Raw genomic sequence first — 19,691 nt, forward strand, 5'->3', positions numbered from 1 at the left:
TTGATTGCTATTGGTATCACTGGGAGGAATTGACCTCCAGGCCAATTGGCTGTGAGGACCAGTTGTGTCTACAATGGGAGAACTGCTGTGCTGGAAACACCCTTATAGGGCAGGACTTGTTTTAGTGTGGCTTTGGCGCTCACTGAGTCTGCCCCCTGAGTGTGTCCCTTATGGATCTGAAGAGTTGTAATCTGGATGGTCTCACTCTGACCACTGAGTACACTGGCTCTTGGATCTCTAAGGAGGTGCAAAGTCAGCCACTGCCTGAGGCCACCCAGCAGGAACTACAGAGAGATCTGCAGATTCCTCCTCTTTGTTTGAGGTTTGGAGGTGCCCAGATGAGGCCCAGCTGTGAAGCAATGCAGGCTGCTGCTGCTGCCGGGCCTTAGGCCTTCCTTTGGAAGCTCTGGGGTTCTCTGACCCAGCTGCAGTTTAACAGGTTTTTAGGCAGAGAAAGGTGAGGCCATTTGTATGCAAAAGTCTTTGCACAGCCGAAACCGGTTTGGCTCAGTGGATAGAGCATCCGCCTGCGAACTGAAGGGTCGCAGGTTTGATTCCGGTCAAGGGCATGTACCTTGGTTGTGGGCACATCCCCGGTGGGGAGATGGGCAAGAGGCAGCTGATCGATGTTTCTCTCTCATCGATGTTTCTAACTCTCTATCCCTCTCCCTTCCTCTCTGTAAAAAATCAATAAAATATATTTAAAAAAAAAAAGTCTTTGCACACAGCTTGGGTGGGGTTGTAAATTGGGTGGGGCGGGGTCTCAAGGAATCACCAGGTTGAAGCAAACAGCAATGGCTGCCAATCTGCTCTGCCTCGGAGAGGTCCCGGGGTCTCTGTGTCCCGCGGCCCCAGTGCAGGAACAATGAACGCTGCGAGCACCTCTGTGAGAAAGCCGCCCTCACGTTCCGGCCTGATGCCAGACATTGCAGTTTCTCTTCGTATGAGTCTGGGTCCCCAGATTCTCGCCCGGAACTGGAGTTCAGAGTAGTTGAAAAAGACAACAGTGTACCCAGTTGCCAGCCCCTTCATGTGTGCCTCCGTACCTCCACACTTTCACACCTCAATGCGCTTTTCTCTTTCCTTCTAGTTGTAGAATTTCCACTCAGCCAGCCTTCCTGTGGTTCTGGATGATATTTGTTTTGTCTTTTAGTTGTAGTTTTAATGTAGTTGTGCGCGGCAGCAAGTTCAGGTGTTTACCTATGCCGCCATCTTGGTTGTCCTCCCTATTCCGCTTATTTTTAAAATGTACATTTGGAGCATTTTTAAGTGTGTATTTTATGTTAATTACTCTTAGTATCTCCTGCCCTTTTCAAATACATAGTGCCATCACTTTTAAATCTTTTGAAATTTGCTTGTAAGGACAAATGATTTCTGGAAAGATTGGGGAGGCAACAGGTCTTGAGTTGACTTTGGTATGAGAACTCACAGAAACGTGTGTTAAGAACTGAGGTGAGGGGGTTTGGGGTGAGGGCATGTGCCAGGGGGTATGGGAGGCCGGGGGGAGGTCAATGGGGGAAAAAGAGACATATGTACTACTATTTGTAATATTTAAACAGTAAAATAACATTTTAAAAAATGTAAAAAACACACACAAAAGAACTGAGGTGAAATAGTTGCCCAGCTTCTGATAGGTGGGAGCTCCTCTCACTGCTTCCTGCATGCAGATTTCTTAGTAAGTGCCAAAAATCATGTTTTAAAAATTGTGGTCTTTTCCAGCCAGCATGGCTCAGTGGTTGAGTGTTGACCTATGAACTGGGAGCTCAAAGTTCAATTCCTGGTCAGGACACATGCCCGGGATGCGGGCTCAATCCCCATAGGGAGGGGGGTGTGCAGGAGGCAGCTGGTTGATGTGTCTCTCTCATCAATATTTCTCTCTCTTCCTCTCCCTTCCTCTCTATCTAAAAATTGATAAAAAACATATTTTTAAAAAATCAATGATAAGAGAGAATCATTAATCAGCTGCCTCCCACATGCCCCCCATTGGAGATTTGGGTTTCAGGCATGTGCCCTGGCTGGGAATCGAACCCTGACCTCCTGGTTCATAGGTTGATGCTTTTTTTTTTTATTGATTAAGTTATTACATATGTGTCCTTATCCCCACGTTACCTGCTATCCCTCCCACTCATGCCCTCACCCCCTGTTGTCTGTGTCCATTGGTTAGGCCTATATGCTTGCAAATAAGTCCTTTGGTTGATCTCTCCCCCTTACCCCCACCCTCCCCTACCTTCCCTCTGAGATTTGATGGTCTGATCGATGCTTCTCTGTCTCTGGATCTGTTTTTGTTCATCAGTTTATGTTGTCCATTATATTCCATAAATGAGTGAGATCATGTGGTATTTATCTTTCTCTGACTGGCTTATTTCACTTAGCATAATGCTCTCCAGTTCTAACCATGCTGTTGCAAATGGTAAGAACTCCTTCTTTTTTACTGCAGTGTAGTATTCCATTGTGTAGATGTACTACAGTTTTTTAATCCACTCATCTACTGATGGGCACTTAGGCTGTTTCCAAATCTTAGCTATGGTGAATTGTGCTGCTATGAACATAGGGGTGCACATATCCTTTCTAATTGGTGTTTCTAGTTTCTTGGGATATATTCCTAGAAGTGGGATCACTGGGTCAAATGGGAGTTCCATTTTTAGTTTTTTGAGGAAACTCCATACTGTTCTCCACAGTGGCTGCACCAGTAAAAATATATTTTATTGATTTTTTACAGAGAGGAAGGGAGAGGAATAGAGAGTTAGAAACATCCATGAGAGAGAAACATCGATCAGCTACCTCCTGCACACCTCCTACTGGGAATGTGCCCGCAACCAAGGTACATGCCGTTGACCGGAATCGAACCTGGGACCTCTCAGTCCACAGGCTGACACTCTATCCACTGAGCCAAACTGGTTAAGGCCATAGGTTGATGCTTAAACCACTGAGCCAAACCGGCCAGGCAACATTGACTATTGAAGTGGGATAAATGCAGGTAAGCTGTTGTAATGACGCATATTATAATCTTTGAAGTAATCACTAGACGCATAATAAAAGAAAGTACAGCCCTAGCCGATTGGCTCAGTGGATAGAGCGTTGGCCCGCAGACTGTAGGGTCCAGGGTTCGATTCTGGTCAAGGGCACATGCCCGGGCTGTGGGCTCAATGCCTCGTAGGGGGCGTGCAGGAAGCAGCCAATCAATGATTCTCTCTCAGTGTTGATGTTTCTATCTCTCACTCCCTCTCCCCTCCTCTCTGAAATCAATAAAAATATTTAAAATAAAATAAAGTACAACTAAAAAGCCAAACAGGAGGAAAAACGTGGAGTGAAAATTACTTTATTAATCCAAAAGGAAATGAGAAAGGAGGAACAAAGAACAGGTGGAAAAAATAGAAAATAGTAAAGTGGTAGTTTTAAGCCCATCTATAAAATCAGTAGTTACATTAAATGTAAATGGTCTAAGCATTTCAATAAAAAAGACTATCAGACTGTACATAAAAAAAAAAACACAAAAAAGCAAACCCACTTCCATGGTGCTTATAAAAGACACAAGCTGTTTAACATCCTCACTTTATCCAGCAACTAGCACCGCTCCCGGCAGTGCCCGCCCAGCACTTGCCCACATGATGGCTTCCATCTCGGAGCTCACCTACATCTACTTGGCCTTTATCCTGCCTGACCAAGAGGTGACAGTGACAGAGGATAAGATCAATGCCCTCATTAAAGCAGCTGGTGTAAGTGTTGAACCTTTCTGGCCAGGCTTGTTTGCAAAACGTTTGGCCAATGCCAACATTGGGAGCCTCCTCTGCAATGTAGGGGCTGGTGAACCTGTCCCAGCAGCTGGCATTGCCCCAGCAGGAAGTCCTGCCCTCTCCCCCTGCTGCCCCAGCTGAGGAGAGGAATGTAGAAGGAAAGACAGAAGAATCTGAGGAGTCTGATGATGACATAGGCTTTGGTCTTTTGGGCTAAAACTCTTTGTAACACATTCAATAAAAAGCTGAACTCGGGGGAAAAAATCCATTTGATATAATCACCAAGTAACAAAGGAGAAAAACATGATTTTTAAAATTATTTTTATTCATTTATTTATTGATTTTAGAGAAATGGAGAGAAAGAAAGAGGGAGAAACATTGCTTTGTTGTTCCACTTATTTATGCCTTCATTGGTTGCTTCTTGTATGTGCCCTGACAGGGGACTGAACCCGCAACCTTAGCGTATGGGGATGAATATCTAACCAACTGAGCTACCCAGCCAGGGCAAAATATGATTTTTTTAAACAGTTGACATACAATATTATATTAGTTTCAGGTGTACAGCAAAGTGATTAGACATTTAGATACCTTATGCAGTGATCACCCTGATAAGTCTAGAACCTCCCTAACAGCATACATAGTTTGTTCCTTTTTTCTTCTTTTCCTGCTTTCCTTTGTATTAAATGTTTTTCATGGTTCATTTTGTCTCCACTATTGGCATATTGATTATACCTTTATTTCTTTTTTTTATTTTACTGATTTTTTACAAAGAGGAAGGGAGAGGGATAGAGAGTTAGAAACATCGATGAGAGAGAAGCATCGATTAGCTGCCTCCTGCACACCTCCTACTGGGGATGTGCCCGCAACCAAGGTACATGCCCTTGACCGGAATCAAACCTGGGACCTTTCAGTCTGCAGGCCAACACTCTATCCACTGAGCCAAACAGGTTAGGGCTATACCTTTATTTCTTTAGTTGTTCTGGAGTTTATAAAATGCATTTTTAAGTCTAAGTCTACCTCCACATAATATAGCACTTCATGTGTTATTACCTTTTTTAAAAAATAAATCCTTATTGTTCAGATTATTACAGTTGTTCCTCTTCCCCCCCCCATATCTCCCCTCCACCCAGTTCCCACCCCAACCCATGCCCTTACCTCCCCACACAGTGTCCTCGTCCATAGATGTACGATTTTTGGGTAGTCTCTTCCCGCACCCCCCACACCCCCTTCCCCCCGAGAATTGTCAGTCCACTCCCTTTCTATGCTCCTGATTGTACTCTATTAAACAAGTTTATTCTGTTCATCAGATTTTTTATTCACTTGATTTTTTTTATTTTATTTGTTTTAAATATATTTTATTGATTTTTTACAGAGAGGAAGGGAGAGGGATAAAGAGTTAGAAACATCGATGAGAGAAAAACATCGGTCAGCTGCCTCCTGCACACCCCCTACTGGGGATGTGCCTGCAACCAAGGTACATGCCCTTGACCGGAATTGAACCCAGGACCCCTCAGTCCACAGACCGACACTCTATCCACCGAGCCAAACCAGTTAGGGCTTCACTTGATTTTTAGATTCACTTGTTGATAGATATGTATTTGCTGTCACTTTGTTGTTCATAATTTTTATCTTTACCTTTTTCTTCTTCTTCCTCTTCTTAAAGAATACCCTTCAGCATTTCATATAATACTGGCTTGGTGGTGATGAACTCCTTTAGCTTTTTCTTATCTGTGAAGCTCTTTATCTGACCTTCAATTCTAAATGATAGCTTTGCTGGGTAGAGTAATCTTGGTTGTAGGTTCTTGCTATTCATCACTTTGCATATTTCTTGCCACTCCCTTCTGGCCTGCAGAGTTTCTGTTGAGAAATGAGCAACAGTTGTATGGGTACTCCCTTGTAGGTAACTAACTGTTTTTCTCTTGCTGCTTTTAAGATTCTCTCTTCATCTTTTGCCCTTGGCATTTTGATTATGATGTGTCTTGGTGTGGTCCTCTTTGGATTCCTCTTGTTTGGGGTTCTCTGCGCTTCCTGGACTTGTATGTCTATTTCTTTCACCAGGTAGGGGAAGTTTTCTGTCATTATTTCTTCAAATAGGTTTTCAATATCTTCCTCTCTCTTCTTCTGGCACCCCTATAATTCGGATGTTGGTACGCTTGAAGTTGACCCAGAGGCTCCTTACACTATCTTCATATTTTTGTATTCTTTTTTCCTTTTGCTTTTCTGGTTGGGTGTTTTTTGCTTCTTTGTATTTCAAATCTTTGACTTGATCCTCTAGTCTGCTGTTGGATCTCTGTATATTATTCTTTATTTCAGTCAGTGTATGCTTAATTTCTGATTGGTCCTTTTTCATATCCTTGGCAGAAGGTAAATCTAGTTCCTGTTATTTGATGTTGTCCGGAGGTAGAAGTTCCGACTACCTTTTTGTCATCACAGTTCTGAGTTCTGTGCTGCGCAAGCTTCCTCTAAGTTCTTCGCCGGTGAACTGTATTTCAGACATTCAATCTGGAAGATAAAATCTCCTACTTGGATCTGAGTGAGTCTATAGACAATGCAGCTCATACCAGTGGTTTAAGTGCTGTGACAGGCTACTTGGAGACAGATATATGTCAACCACAGTTGTCCTGGAACTCTGGCTCTACAGTAGCAAGAAAGCAGCTGCTCACTGTATTGCTACAATGTCCTCTAGAATATTGTACTCCCACTACCAGGGAATGAAAAGACTTACATACATCTAGCTTGAGTAATACAGGTTTGTGGTGGTTCTGCTAAGGCAAATTACTTGCAAAATGTATACATATGTGATTAGGTGAGATTAATTTTCATACAGGAATATTAGTTTTAAATCTGTTAAAAGTTTGTGATTGATAAATTTTATATAAGACCCAGTCCTAGTACTCAAGAAACTTATAATTTAATAGAAGGAGAAAAACAAAGTATTTGCATGACTTTTATTAGTTAAATCAAAAGAAAAACAAAGGGGTCCAATTTCTGCACACTCTCATCAACATTTGTTATTTTTCTTTTCATACCACAAGAAGCCATAACTTTATTAATGACAGAAACAGTACAAATTTCAAACCAAGCTGAAGTAACCCTTTTGAAACACCAAAAAAGGATCCTCTTTTTTAGATGGTTATATTGTTTATTTCATAATAGCATTTACAATGTCACTAGTGTTGTTGTTCAGGACTTGGACTGCCTTTGCTCCTTCCCCCCCCCCCCAAATATATATATTTTTATTTCAGAGAGAAAGGGAGAGGGAGAGAGAGATAGAAACATCAATGATGAGAGAGACTCATTGATCAGCTGCCTCCTGCACAACCCCCACTGGGGATCGAGCCTGCAACCCGGGCAGGTGCTCTTGACTGGAATTGAACCCGGAACCCTTTAGTCCACAGGCCAATGCTTTATCCACTGAGCCAAACTGGGTAGGGCCACCTTTGCTCTTGACACATTTGCTAGTGACATGAACAATTTTATGTTCTTAAATTTCATACCTGTTTCATCAACCTTGTCTTCTTTACTCTCCTCTTGCACAGCTATATAGTCTGTGTGTTTTCTTGAATGTTTGTGACAACTCACCTTAAACTTTGAATTTCTCAACAGCTGCTAGCTGTTCTTGGTAAGATAAATTCTCGATCTTGGCTTCCCCAAAAACTATGTAGGTATCTGAAGCTGGGATCTTGTAGACATCTTGTTTTATGGTGACAAAGAGGATATTAGATTTCTGGGTAGTGACCCTAGTAATCCCTGTAACCTGTTTGGAAGACCCAGTTTGGACATAGCCTTCCATGCCTTCTTTACATTCTGGCTCTGTTTTGCTTTACTGACTGGTTCTTCACCGATTTCAGTGGCTACTGCCAGCTGGTCTGTTGCCTGTGTGGAATCTTGTTCTTCCAGCTCTGGTACTGATTCATCACTCTCAGAGTCTGTTCCAGACCTTGTGTCAGCCTGGAGCTGTGGCAACTCCTGCTCTGATGGAGAGATGGTTTATGTATGGAGGGATGGTTCACCTGGCATTTTGTGGGTGGGGAGGAGTGAGTGGTAACACAGAACCAAGAAGGCAGCAGAAAGAGGTTATCTTTTTTTTGTTATAGCCTTCCTAGAGCAAGTGAAGTGCTTATCTCATTGTGGTTTGATTTGTATTTCCTTGATGGCTAACGATGTTAAACATTTCTTTACGTGCTTATCAGACAATTGTACATCTAATTTGGAGAACCTTAGCCCATTTATACTGGGTTGTCTTTTTACTGTTGATGCACGAGAATTCTTTATATATTCTTGATACAAATCCATTATCAAATATATGATTTGCAAAAAAGCGATTCTCTTAAAATTTTTTTATTGATTTCAGAGAGGAAGGGAGAGGGAAATAGAAAATCAATGATGAGAGAGAATCATTGATTGGCTGCCTCCTGAACACCCCCCACTGGGAATCAAGCCTGCAACCCAGGCTTGTGCCCTTGACCAGAATTGAACCTGGGACCCTTCAGTCCACAGGCTGACACTCTATCCACTGAACCAAGCCGGCTAGGGCTGCATTATCTTTTTACTTTCTTGATGGTGTCCTTCAAAGCACAAAAGTTCTTAATTTAAAGTCTAATTTATCTATTTTTTGTTGGTTGGTTATGCTTTTGGTGTCATATCTAAGAAGCTTTACCTAACCCACCATCACAGAGATTTACTCCTATATTTTCTTCTAAGAGCTTCATGCTTTTAGCTCTTTATGCATTTAGGCCTATGGTCCATATTGAATTAACTTTATGTTTGTATAAGTGTAAATAAGTTGTCCAATTTCATTCTTTTGTGTGTGGATATCCAAATGTCCCAGCACTATTTATTGAAAAGACTATTCTTTTTCCATTGAATTATCTTTGGACTCTTGTCTGAAATCAATTGCCCATAAATGTGTGTTTTCTGTCTGGCTCTCAATTCTATTTTATTGATCTATCTCTATTCTTATGCCAGTACCACACTATCTTGATTACTGTAACTTTATAATATAAAACATATAATAAGTTTTGAAATTGAGAAGCATTAAAGAGTTTTAAAGAGGAAAATAGCCCTAACTGGTTTGGCTCAGTGGATAGAGCATTGGCCTGCGGACTGAAAGGTCCCAGGTTCGAGTCTGGTCAAGGGCATATAACTTGGTTGCTGACACATTTCCAGTAGGAGGTGTGCAAGAAGCAGCTGATCGATGTTTCTCTCTCATCGATGTTTCTAACTCTCTATCCCTCTCCCTTCCTCTCTGTAAAAAAATCAATAAAATATATTTTTAAAAAGTTAAACATAGAATTGCTATATAACCCAGATGTTTTAGTCTTACATATATACCCCAAATAATTAAAAATAGGGACTCAAACAAATACTTGAATGCTAATGCTCATTGCAGCATTATTCTAGCCAAAAGGTAGAAACAACCAAAGTGTCCATCAGCAGATGAATGGATAAACAAGTGTATTATATGGATACAATGGAATATTAGTCACCATACAAAGAAATGAAGTTCTGATACATGCTACAACATAGATGAACCTTGTAAAACATTATGCTATGTGAAAGAAGCCAGATACAAACAGATAAATATTGCATGATTTCACTTATATGCAATTTCTAGGATAGGCAAACTCATAGAGATGAAAAGCAGATTAGAGATTATCAGGGCTTGGGGTTGGGAGAAATGAAAAATTATTGCTTCATGGGTACAAAGTTTCTGTTTGGGGTTATGAAAAAAGGTTTGGAAATAGATAGTGGTAATGGTTGCAGAACATTGTAAATGTAATTAATGCCACTGAATTGTACACTTAAAATGGTGAAAATGGCCCCAGCCAGTTTGGCTTAGTGGATAGAGCATCAGCCTGTGGACTGAAGAGTCCTGGGTTCAATTCCGGTCAAGGGCACATGCCCGGGTTTCAGGCTTGATCCCCAGTAGGGGGCATGCAGGAGGCAGCTGATCAATGACTCTCATCATTGATGTTTCTATCTCTCTCTCCCTCTCCCTTCCTCTCTGAAATCAATAAAAATATATTTTTAAAATGGTGAAAATGGCAAATTTTATGTCATATCTATTTCATGATAATTAAAAAAAAAAAGACTGCTTGGCAGCTGTGAAGAGATCAGACTGTAGGTTGAGATGACTGCCATAATCCTGTTTAACCTTCTCTGTGTTCCAGGAATCTGACCTGTGTTGATTGAACCCTCTGGCTTTTTCTGGTTGAACTTGACCAATGTGGAACACTGGCCAATGTAGGCAAGAGATCAAATGGTATGAGGAGACTGAGGTCAGGGTATTCCCTGGCTCCCAATCTGTAGGGTTGCTTTGGCACCTATATCTCTTGATGAAAGGTCACAGCCCTCTCCACAAAGCTCTCTTTGTCTCTGATTTCTAATAATGATTCCCATTCCTTTTAGGGCCATAGTGGTCACCACTAATGCACTTGTATTTCCCTACACCAGTTTATTACTTTAATGGTTCCTGTATTAAAAATTCCTAGGATTACCCAATTTAAGTGTGCTATCAGTTTCCTGCCTTAGATGGGGGTGAATGTAGTAGAGAGAGCAATAGATATATTTGGAGGTAGAGCCTTGAGGTTTTGATAAATTGGATGGTTTGACAGATATGGCCCTTGGCTATAAGAAAAGTTCTCATAAATTGAGTAAGACAGGATACACAGTCTAGAAAAAACAAACACCAAGAACACAAGATTTAGACTCATACCAATTAATTATATTCTGGCTATAGTATCAAGTTCCAAAGTGATTGGGACAAGCTACTCAATGTACTCATCCATCTATTGCCTTGCCTGTGGACAGAATTTACTCTTCTTCAAGCTCTCAGATTTGCAGGAGAGAAACTGGAGGGGGTTGGTTGGTTTCCACAGAGGGATCAGAAGAGTGGGGTGTCCCAAGGAAGCAGTGAAAATAGAGTTTTTAGAAATGATAGTAGGAAAAGTGTCTAATAAATTGGGTAAAGTGTCAAGATTCAGACACTGGCTTGCAATGGCTGTCTCCCAACCAGGTGATCTGGAGATAATTGGGAATTGCAGTTTGTGGAGATATTCAGGCTTCAGGGTTAATGAAGCAACACCCTGTTACATCCAGCAGCTGCCCTCTTGTGCTTATTACATCCCTGAAACCATACACAGGACAAGAAGAGGGAGATTTCTCCATCACAGACCCTACACCATTTATGCCCTCCAACTATTTCCTCACTTCCCCTCTTTGCCCTGAATACCTTTCTTCCACCAGGCTCTTCCAGCTGCTGACCGGCACACATAAAGCCTATATCCCTGCCCTAAGCGGTTTGGCTCAGTGGATAGAGCATTGGCCTGCGGACTGAAGGGTCCCAGGATCGATTCCGGTCAAGGGCATGTACCTTGGTTGTGGGCACATCCCCAGTAGGGGGTGTGCAGGAGGCAGCTGATTGATGTTTCTCTCTCATCGATGTTTCTAACTCTCTATCCCTCTCCCTTCCTCTCTGTTAAGAATCAATAAAATATATTAAAAAAACAAAAAAAAAAACAAAAAAAACCTATATCCCTGCTAGGTGGAGGAGCATCTGAGTTTGAGGTGTCACCCACACACTTCAAGTTATCCTGGGTCAGACAGGAAATCCTTAATGTGCTGCCTGGCTTATTTCCCTTTGATTCAATATGAAGAACTCTGAAGTGTAACTCCCACAATACAATCTTAGGTCTTGGTCCCCTGGACCAGTTCTCTGTGGCCTGCAGGTTGTTTCATCCCAACGTTTCAGACCAAGGCCCCTTGGGTGGCTGTGCCAATACCATAAACTCTCTTTCTTTCTTGTTCCTCTTACTCTACTCCCACAAGAAGCACTCATCCACTTAATCTTATTCCTGTCCATGCTGTAAGGATCCAGACAGCCTTTAGACAGTCAGCCAGCTGTATGATCTCAGACCCATTACTTAACTTCTATATGCCTGAAGTTATTTATTATTAAGCTCTTAGCCAATGCCTGGCACATAGTAAACTCAGTAAATGTTAGTTGTTGTCGTTATATTTAAAAAATAGCAATATGTTCATGTAACTGGTACAACCCATTTCATCAAATTTGAGGCTTTCTGCCAGTATAGTTCTGGTGTGTGTTTTTTTAGATGGCATCATACAATACGTAGTCTTTTGCATTTGACTTCTTTCCTTTAGCATAATGTTTTTGAGATTTATCCATGTTGTTTCACATATTAACAGCTCATTTCTTTTTATTGCAGAGTAGTATTACATAATAAAGAAATTTTGAAATCAGTTATCAGTTAATAACTATTTGGTTTGTTCCAGTTTGTGCTTATTATGGAAAATGCTATTTGATTATCAGTCTTGGTGTATATATTCACATTTGTTCTTGGGTAAATACTAAGAGTGGGATTGCTGGTAAATACTAAGAGTGGGATTGCTGGATCATAAGGTAGGTGTATGGTTTACTTTATAAGACACTGTCAAACTGTTTCCCAAGTGTCCATACCATTTGCAATCTCACTTACAATGTATTGGAGTTCCAGTTTGCCTTTATCTTTTTTTTTTTAATTCTCACCTGAGGATATTTTCCCATTGATTTTTAGAGATAGTGGAAGAGAGAGGGAAAGACAGAGAGAAACATCGATGTGAGAGAAGCACATGGACTGGTTGCTTCCTGCACGCGCCCTGACCAGGGCCCAGGCAGGGAGGAGCCTGCAACTGCGGTAAGTGCCCTTGACCAGAATCAAACCCAGGATCCTTTGGTCCACAGGTGACGCTCTATCCACTCAGCTAAACTGGCTAGGGAGCCTTTATTTTTTTTAACAGTTGGAGTGTAATTGCTGGACAAAAAGAGCAATAATGCAAATGTAATGTTAGCAATCGGTGAATCTGGAAAATAGTATATAAGTGTTCATTTTACTATTCTTTCCATTTACCCCCCCCCCCCATTTATCTTTAAATTTAAAAAATGCAAGACAAAAAGCTGGGAGAAAAACTAAGTTGCATATTATATGGAATTGAACTGATTCTAAAGTTTATCTAGCAGGGAAAATTTGCAAGGAGAGCCAAGAAAATTTGAAAAAGAACAATGAAGGGGAATGGGTCCTACTAGGTATCAAAACTACCTCTAAAGCTATAGTAATTTAAACCTATTTTATTTTCATACACAGAAACCTCCCAGATAAATCATACACAGAATCTAGAAAGAGGTTTATGTGGCTATGGATATTTAGTTTACAATAAAATGGCATTTTAAAGTTACAATGAGTTAATATATTATAATGGGACTTGACTATAAAATATTTTAAAATAAATACTCTATCCCATTTATAAATATGAATTCAGGAAATATTGGAATTATAAATATATTAGAAGTATTCTAATATATTATGTATTAGCAGAATTAAGATATATTAGAATACTTAAAGTATAAATATATTAGAAGAACTATACGTGATTTTTTGTAAATTTGGAATAGGTAAATAGTAAAATAATAAATAGTAAAATTGAAAAGCAATAAAAAAATTACTGATATATTTCTCTACATAAAAATTTAAAAATTCTAAAAGCTTAAATGTAACATAAGCAATATAATCGCTTCTCGGCCTTTTGGCTAAGATCAAGTGTAGCAATATATATGTGGGGGGCTAGATGGGGCAGTGTGGAGGGATTGAGCAAAAAGGAGAAAAAAACTCATGGACCCAGGCAACAGAATGGTCATTATCTGGGTGAGGGGAGGTGGAGGGATGTGAAAGAGGGTATGGGGGGTTAAATAGCTATGGACAGAGACTTGACCTGGGGTGGTGAACACACAATAAAGTGTACAGATGATGTGTTGTAGAATTGTCCTGAAACCTGTATAATTTTGTTAGCCAGTGTCACCCCAATAAATTCAATAAAAAGGAAGAAAAACAATATATCTGTGCATGTATATGTATATGTCTGTTCAGTCATTTGTTTTACTGAGTTTCCCACAGTAAAGTACAGATTTTGCTGATTGCATCCCCATAGTATCATTTAAAATGTTTCTCTTTCCTTTTTATTTGCTTTAAACTGATAGTTACAACTAAAGGCTTGGTTAGATTCAGATTTGATTTTTTAAAACATATTTTTTTTATTGATTTCAGAGAGGAAGGGAGAGGGAGAGATAGAAACATCAATGATGAAAGAGAATCATTGATTGGCTGCCTTCTGCTCACTCCTTCCTGGAGATCGAGCCCACAACCTGGGCATATGCCATGACCGGGGAACTGAACCATGACCTCCTTGTTCATAGGTCGATGCGCAACCACTGAGCCACACCAGCCAGGCAGATTTTATTTTTTTATGAAGCAAGACTACTTTATACATGATGTTGCATGGTCCTATCAGAAGGAACATAATTTTCTTGTCTCTTTTATTTTTCTTCAGTGTTATCAGCTATTGAGATTTTTTTCCTAGATCCATTAATTCATTAGCAGTTGTAACTGGTGATGTTTTAATTTCTACTGTTTTACATTCTATCATTTCGACTGTGTATTAGTTGGAATACTTCTCTAAGGAGAAACTTCCTCTCATCACCTATTTAGTCACCCTGAGATATTCAGTTAGTATAGAAAAAGCATAACAAATATTGATTCTTCTTTCTTTTTCACTTTTCAAAATATGAGTTGACTCCTTACCATCTTTCAAAAGTGACCAATAGCTCTAACTAGTTTGGCTCAATGGATAGAGCGTTGGCCTGCGGACTCAAGGGTCCCAGGTTCGATTCCGGTCAAGGGCATGTACCTTGATTGCGGGCACACACCCAGTAGGGAGTGAGCAGGAAGCAGCTGATCGAAGTTTCTAACTCTCTATCCCTCTCCCTTCTTCTCTGTAAAAATCAAAATATATTTTTAAAAAGTGACCAATAAAATGGATTTTATAGTATCATTATAAATAAGCGATTTAATCCAATTTGGTTTCAATCCATTGCAACCACTACTCTTATTGCTGCACAAATGGTAGAATTTTTGGCCAGAGTGTGTTTATTTAGGTTAGCTCCTGAGTCCTTTTGACACATCAATTAACTTCTTTGCTTCCTGATGTAACAAGATATTTTTAGGCTCATCTTCTACAGTGTCTGGCCCAGACCTGGAATCAGCCATCCCCAAGGAGTTCAGGTTACCTTTATCAGGAAATTATATTTAAAACAACAGCCTGGCCTGGCCAGTGTTGCTCAGTGGTTGATCATCGACCTATGAACTAGGAGGTCAAGGTTCAATTCCAGTTAGGATTTGGATTTTGGCTTGATCCCCAGAGGGAGGTGTGCAGGAGGTAGCTGATGAATGGTTCTCTCTCATCATCAATGTTTTCTCTTTCTCCATCTCCCTTTCTCTCTGAAATCAATAAAAATATGTTTTAAAAAAAACCAGTTGGGTGCTAGAGATGCTCATTGGTATTGGATTGGACATGGATCCTAGATCTTTTTGGCTGACAGAGTTAGAAAAAAATTCCCTCATGACACTGTGAAGTCAATTCCCTCCCCACATTCCTTGGCCTCTGTGTATAATCCAATGGATTTTGATATGTTAATTTTTAAAAATTGTGGTAAAATATATATGACATAAAAAATAGTCATTTTAACTATTTTAAGTGTACAATTCAGGGTCATTAATTACATTCTCAATGTTATACAACCATAATCACTATTTCCAAAACATTTTCATTACCCCAAACAGAAATTCTGTACCTACTAAGCAATAACTTTCCATTACCCCCTCTCCCCAGCCCCTGGTAACCTCTAGTCTACTTTCTGTCTCTGAATTTGCCTATTCTAGATATTTTAAGTAAGTGAAATCACACAATAGTGGTTTTTTTCTGACAACAAATTCCCTTAGGTTTTTTTTTTTTTTTCTGGAATAGTCTTCATTTCTCCCCCACTTTTAATTTTTCTGTATACAGATTTTTAGGTTGATGGATTTTTTTCTTTCAAAACTTAAAATATTTCAACACTCTTCTTGCTTGCATAGTTTCTAAAGAGAAGTTCAATGTAATCCTTTTTTTAAAAAATATATTTTGATTTTTTTGATTTTTTTTTTTTACAGAGAGGAAGAGAGAAGGAGAGGGATAGAGAGTTAGAAACATCGAAGAGAGAGAAACAACGATTCAGCTGCTTCCTGCACACTCCCTACTGGGGATGTGCCTGCAACCAAGGTACATGCCCTTGACCGGAATCGAACCTGGGACCCTTCAGTCCGCAGGCTGATGCTCTATCCACTGAGCCAAACCGGTCAGGGCTCAATGTAATTCTTATCATTGTTCCTCTGTATGTGAGGTGGTTTATTTTTTTCTGTTGCTTCTTTCAATATGTGTTTTGTCTTGGGTTTCCTGTGGTTTGAATATGATATACTCAAATGTAGAATTTTTGGTATTCACCCTATGTGGTGTTCTTTGATCTTCCTGGATCTGTGGTTTGTCTCTGTTATTAATTTTGGAAAGTTCTCAGCCATTATTACCTCAAATATTTATTCTCTTTTCTCTCTTTCTAGTATTCCTGTTATATGAATATTATTATACCTTTCCTATTCCCTCCCCACATATCCTGTTTCTTTTGTTTTTCATTATTTTTTCCTTTGAATTTCATCTTGAAAAGTTTTCATTGATATATCTTCAAGCTCACTTACCCTATCAAATTATCTCACATTTTAGTGTTTCTTTAAACTTCAGGACATCATCACTGTTAGATAACTGAGGTAATGGAAAAGATACAGTTTTCAATATTGTTTTTCTTTCACATTATTTTATAAACATAGTTTCATGTTTCTTCATGTTATGGTATCTGAAAACTTTTGTAATATTAGTATTTAATAATTTAATCATTTATTGGTGGGTTTCTATGATTTTAAGTCACACTGACTTACATACAGATTTTATTTTGGCCTATTTCCCTGGGTTTTTAATTCCTAGGTGAGAGACCAGGCCAAAGGATATCCACTGGTTCTTGCTAAGTATTACTTAAGTGTGCTTCTTGAAGGATTATGCCAGTTTATCTGGCCACTAGCCAGGTGTGAATGTATCTGGTTCCCAAAGCTTTGACCAGCGTTGGATATTTAATTTTTACACAGTTTAATGACTGTTAATTGGGACCATACTATACAGACAGTCTTTAATTTGCATTTCCCTAATTACCAAGGAAGTTGAGTCTTTAAAAACTATATATGTTTATTGTTTGTATTTCCTCTTAGGTGCCTATTCAATTCAAAGCAACAGACATCTTTTGAGTGCCCACTATGTGCCAAGTCCTGTGTGCTTCCCTCAAGAAGAGTGGCCTAACAAAAAGGACTATTGGAGATAAGATAGGGTGGGGGAGCCAAGATAGTATAGAAAATAAATGACTAACTGTACTCAATTGGTAGAAGCACAATATTGGCAGGCAGTTTGGGCAGTCCTGTGGGTTGAAGACAAAGTAGGAAGGGGTTGGTCTCCAAAATAGATTAAGTTTTTGCAGGGCAAGTGACTTTAGACCTTGGGCCGAATAATGGGTAAGATTTGTCCAGGTGATAAAAAAAAAATGTCTGGGGAGAGGGAATAATTGTGACTGTTTCATTATAGCTAAAATGTGGAATGCAGGGGCTGAGGGATGATGGATAATGGGTCAGGGCTAACTTCAGGAGCCTGACCTTTGTCCTGAAGTTTTTCGTTGTCATTGTTCTTAAAGAGGAATGACATGAGCTAATTTGTGTTTTAGAAAGACCTTTCTGGCAGCTAATGAGAGGTAGATTTGGGGACACTGGAATTATAAGATGAGCCTATCTGTGTCCTTAGCCACTTACCAAGGGTCAGAGAGATGGGACTAGGAATAAGCTTTTTATGTAGTATGCACATTAACTCTTTATATGTCCTACTTAAAACTATATTTCCATTTCATGGCTTTCATTTTTAAAAAATGTTTAAATTGTGGTAAAATATATATAACATAACATTTACAATCTTAACTATTTTTAAGTTATTTTTAAAATATATTTTACTGATTTCTGAGTAGAAGGAGAGAGAGATAGAAACATCAATGATGAGAAAGAAAAATGATCGACTGCCTCCTGCACGCCCCACACTGGGGATCGAACCTACAACCCAGGTATGTGCCCTGACCGGGAATCAAACCATGACCTCCTGGTTCATAGGTCAACGCTCAATCACTGAGCCATGCCGACCAGGCTTAACCATTTTTAAAAGTTTATTTATTGATTTGAAAGAGAGAGAGAGAGAGAGAGAGAGAGAGAGAGAGAGAGAGAATGAATCTACTTGCTGTTCTACTCATCCATGCACTCACTGGTTAACCCTCGCATGTGACCCAACCACAACCCTGGTGCACCAGGACGATGTTTCAACCAACTGAGTTACCTGGCCAGACCTACTATCTTAACCATTTTAAAGTGTACAACTCATTAGTGTTAAGTAAATTCACATTGTTGTGCAATCAATCACCAGGTCATGGCTTTCCTTTGTATATTTTATTTCATTTTTTATTTTTTAAATATATTTTTATTGATTTCAGAGAGGAAGGGAGAGGGATAGAGAGATAGAAAATCACTGATTGGCTGCCTCCTGCAGCCCTACACTGGGGATTAAGCCCACAACCCAGGTATGTGCCCTTGACCAGAATCAAACCTGGAACCCTTCAGTCCACAGGCTGATGCTCTATCCACTGAGCCAAACCGGCTAGGGCAGTGATGGTGAACCTATGACACGAGTGTCAGAGGTGACACGTGAACTCATTTTTTTGGTTGATTTTTCTTTGTTAAATGGCATTTAAATATATAAAATAAATATCAAAAATATAAATCTTTGTTTTACTATGGTTGCAAATATAAACAAATTTCTATATGTGACACAGAACCAGAGTTAAGTTAGTGCTGACACGCCGAGCTCAAAAGGTTCGCCATCACTGGACTAGGGCATGGCTCTCCTTTTTAGTTAATTAGTGAGTTTTATTAAAAAGAAGTTGAAATTTGTACAAATTTACTTTTTTTGGTAATAATTACTATTGTTTGCTTAACATTTTATGTTGATAATGTTCTTTTTAAATTTTTTTATTGATTTCAGAGAGGAAGGAAGAGAAAGAGAGAGCGATAGAAACATCAATGATGAGAGAATCATTGATCAGCTGTCTCCTGCATGGCCCCTACTGGAGATTGAGCCTGCAACCTTGGCATGTGCCCTTGACCAGAATCAAACCCAGGACCCTTCAATCCGCAGGCTGATGCTCTATCCACTGAGCCAAACCAGCTAGGGCGATAATGTTCTTTTTAAAAAATGTATTTTTATTTATTTCAGAGAGGAAGGGAGAAGGGAGAGGGAGAGAGAAATGAAACATCAATGATGAGAGAGAATCATTGGTTGGCTGCCTCCTGCACGCCCCACATCAGGGATCCAGCCTGCAACCTAGGCATGTGCTCTGACTAGGAATCAAACCATGACTTCCTGGTTCATAGGTCAATACTCAACCACTGAACCACGCTGGCTGGGCAGATAATGTCCTTTAACATATATGATCTCCTTTGATACTCATAAACATGCTTCTGAGGTAGATGTTATTCCCATTTTACAGATGATAAAGCTGAGACCAAGAGGTAAAAAGACCCAACAAACTTGGCATGTTTATCTCGGAGAAACAAAGAGCATCACCCAGATTTATAGGCTGAGGATTTCATTTATTTCAGTCATTCATGAAATAAATATTACCTGAGTACCTATTGTATGCCCGGTGTTAGGAGAATGATGTTGAACAAAATAGACATATTGCCTGCATTATGGAGCTCAAGGACTAGTGGGGAAAAGGGCATTAACCAACTAATCATAAAAATAATGAAGTAATTACAAACTCTCATTGAAGAAAAGAATACCATGTTATGAGAACAATTTCTATACAATAGAGATAACAGACCAAGTCCTAGGGTCAGGGAACGTTTCCCCTAGGAAATAATTTCTGGAGATTTTTTTCTTCTCTTCCACACACTCTGCCCT

At 39.7% G+C, this 19,691-nt stretch overlaps 2 pseudogenes; one reads left to right on the forward strand and one right to left on the reverse strand.

The window, feature by feature from the left end:
* Positions 1–3,305: 3,305 nt before the first annotated feature.
* LOC102425996 lies at positions 3,306–3,951 on the forward strand (annotated as a pseudogene).
* Positions 3,952–6,762: 2,811 nt separating this feature from the next.
* LOC102435975 lies at positions 6,763–8,044 on the reverse strand (annotated as a pseudogene).
* Positions 8,045–19,691: the final 11,647 nt, after the last annotated feature.

This window comes from Myotis lucifugus, unplaced genomic scaffold (genome assembly GCF_000147115.1).
Source record: "Myotis lucifugus unplaced genomic scaffold, Myoluc2.0 scaffold_162, whole genome shotgun sequence".
NCBI classification, from domain to species: Eukaryota; Metazoa; Chordata; class Mammalia; order Chiroptera; family Vespertilionidae; genus Myotis; species Myotis lucifugus.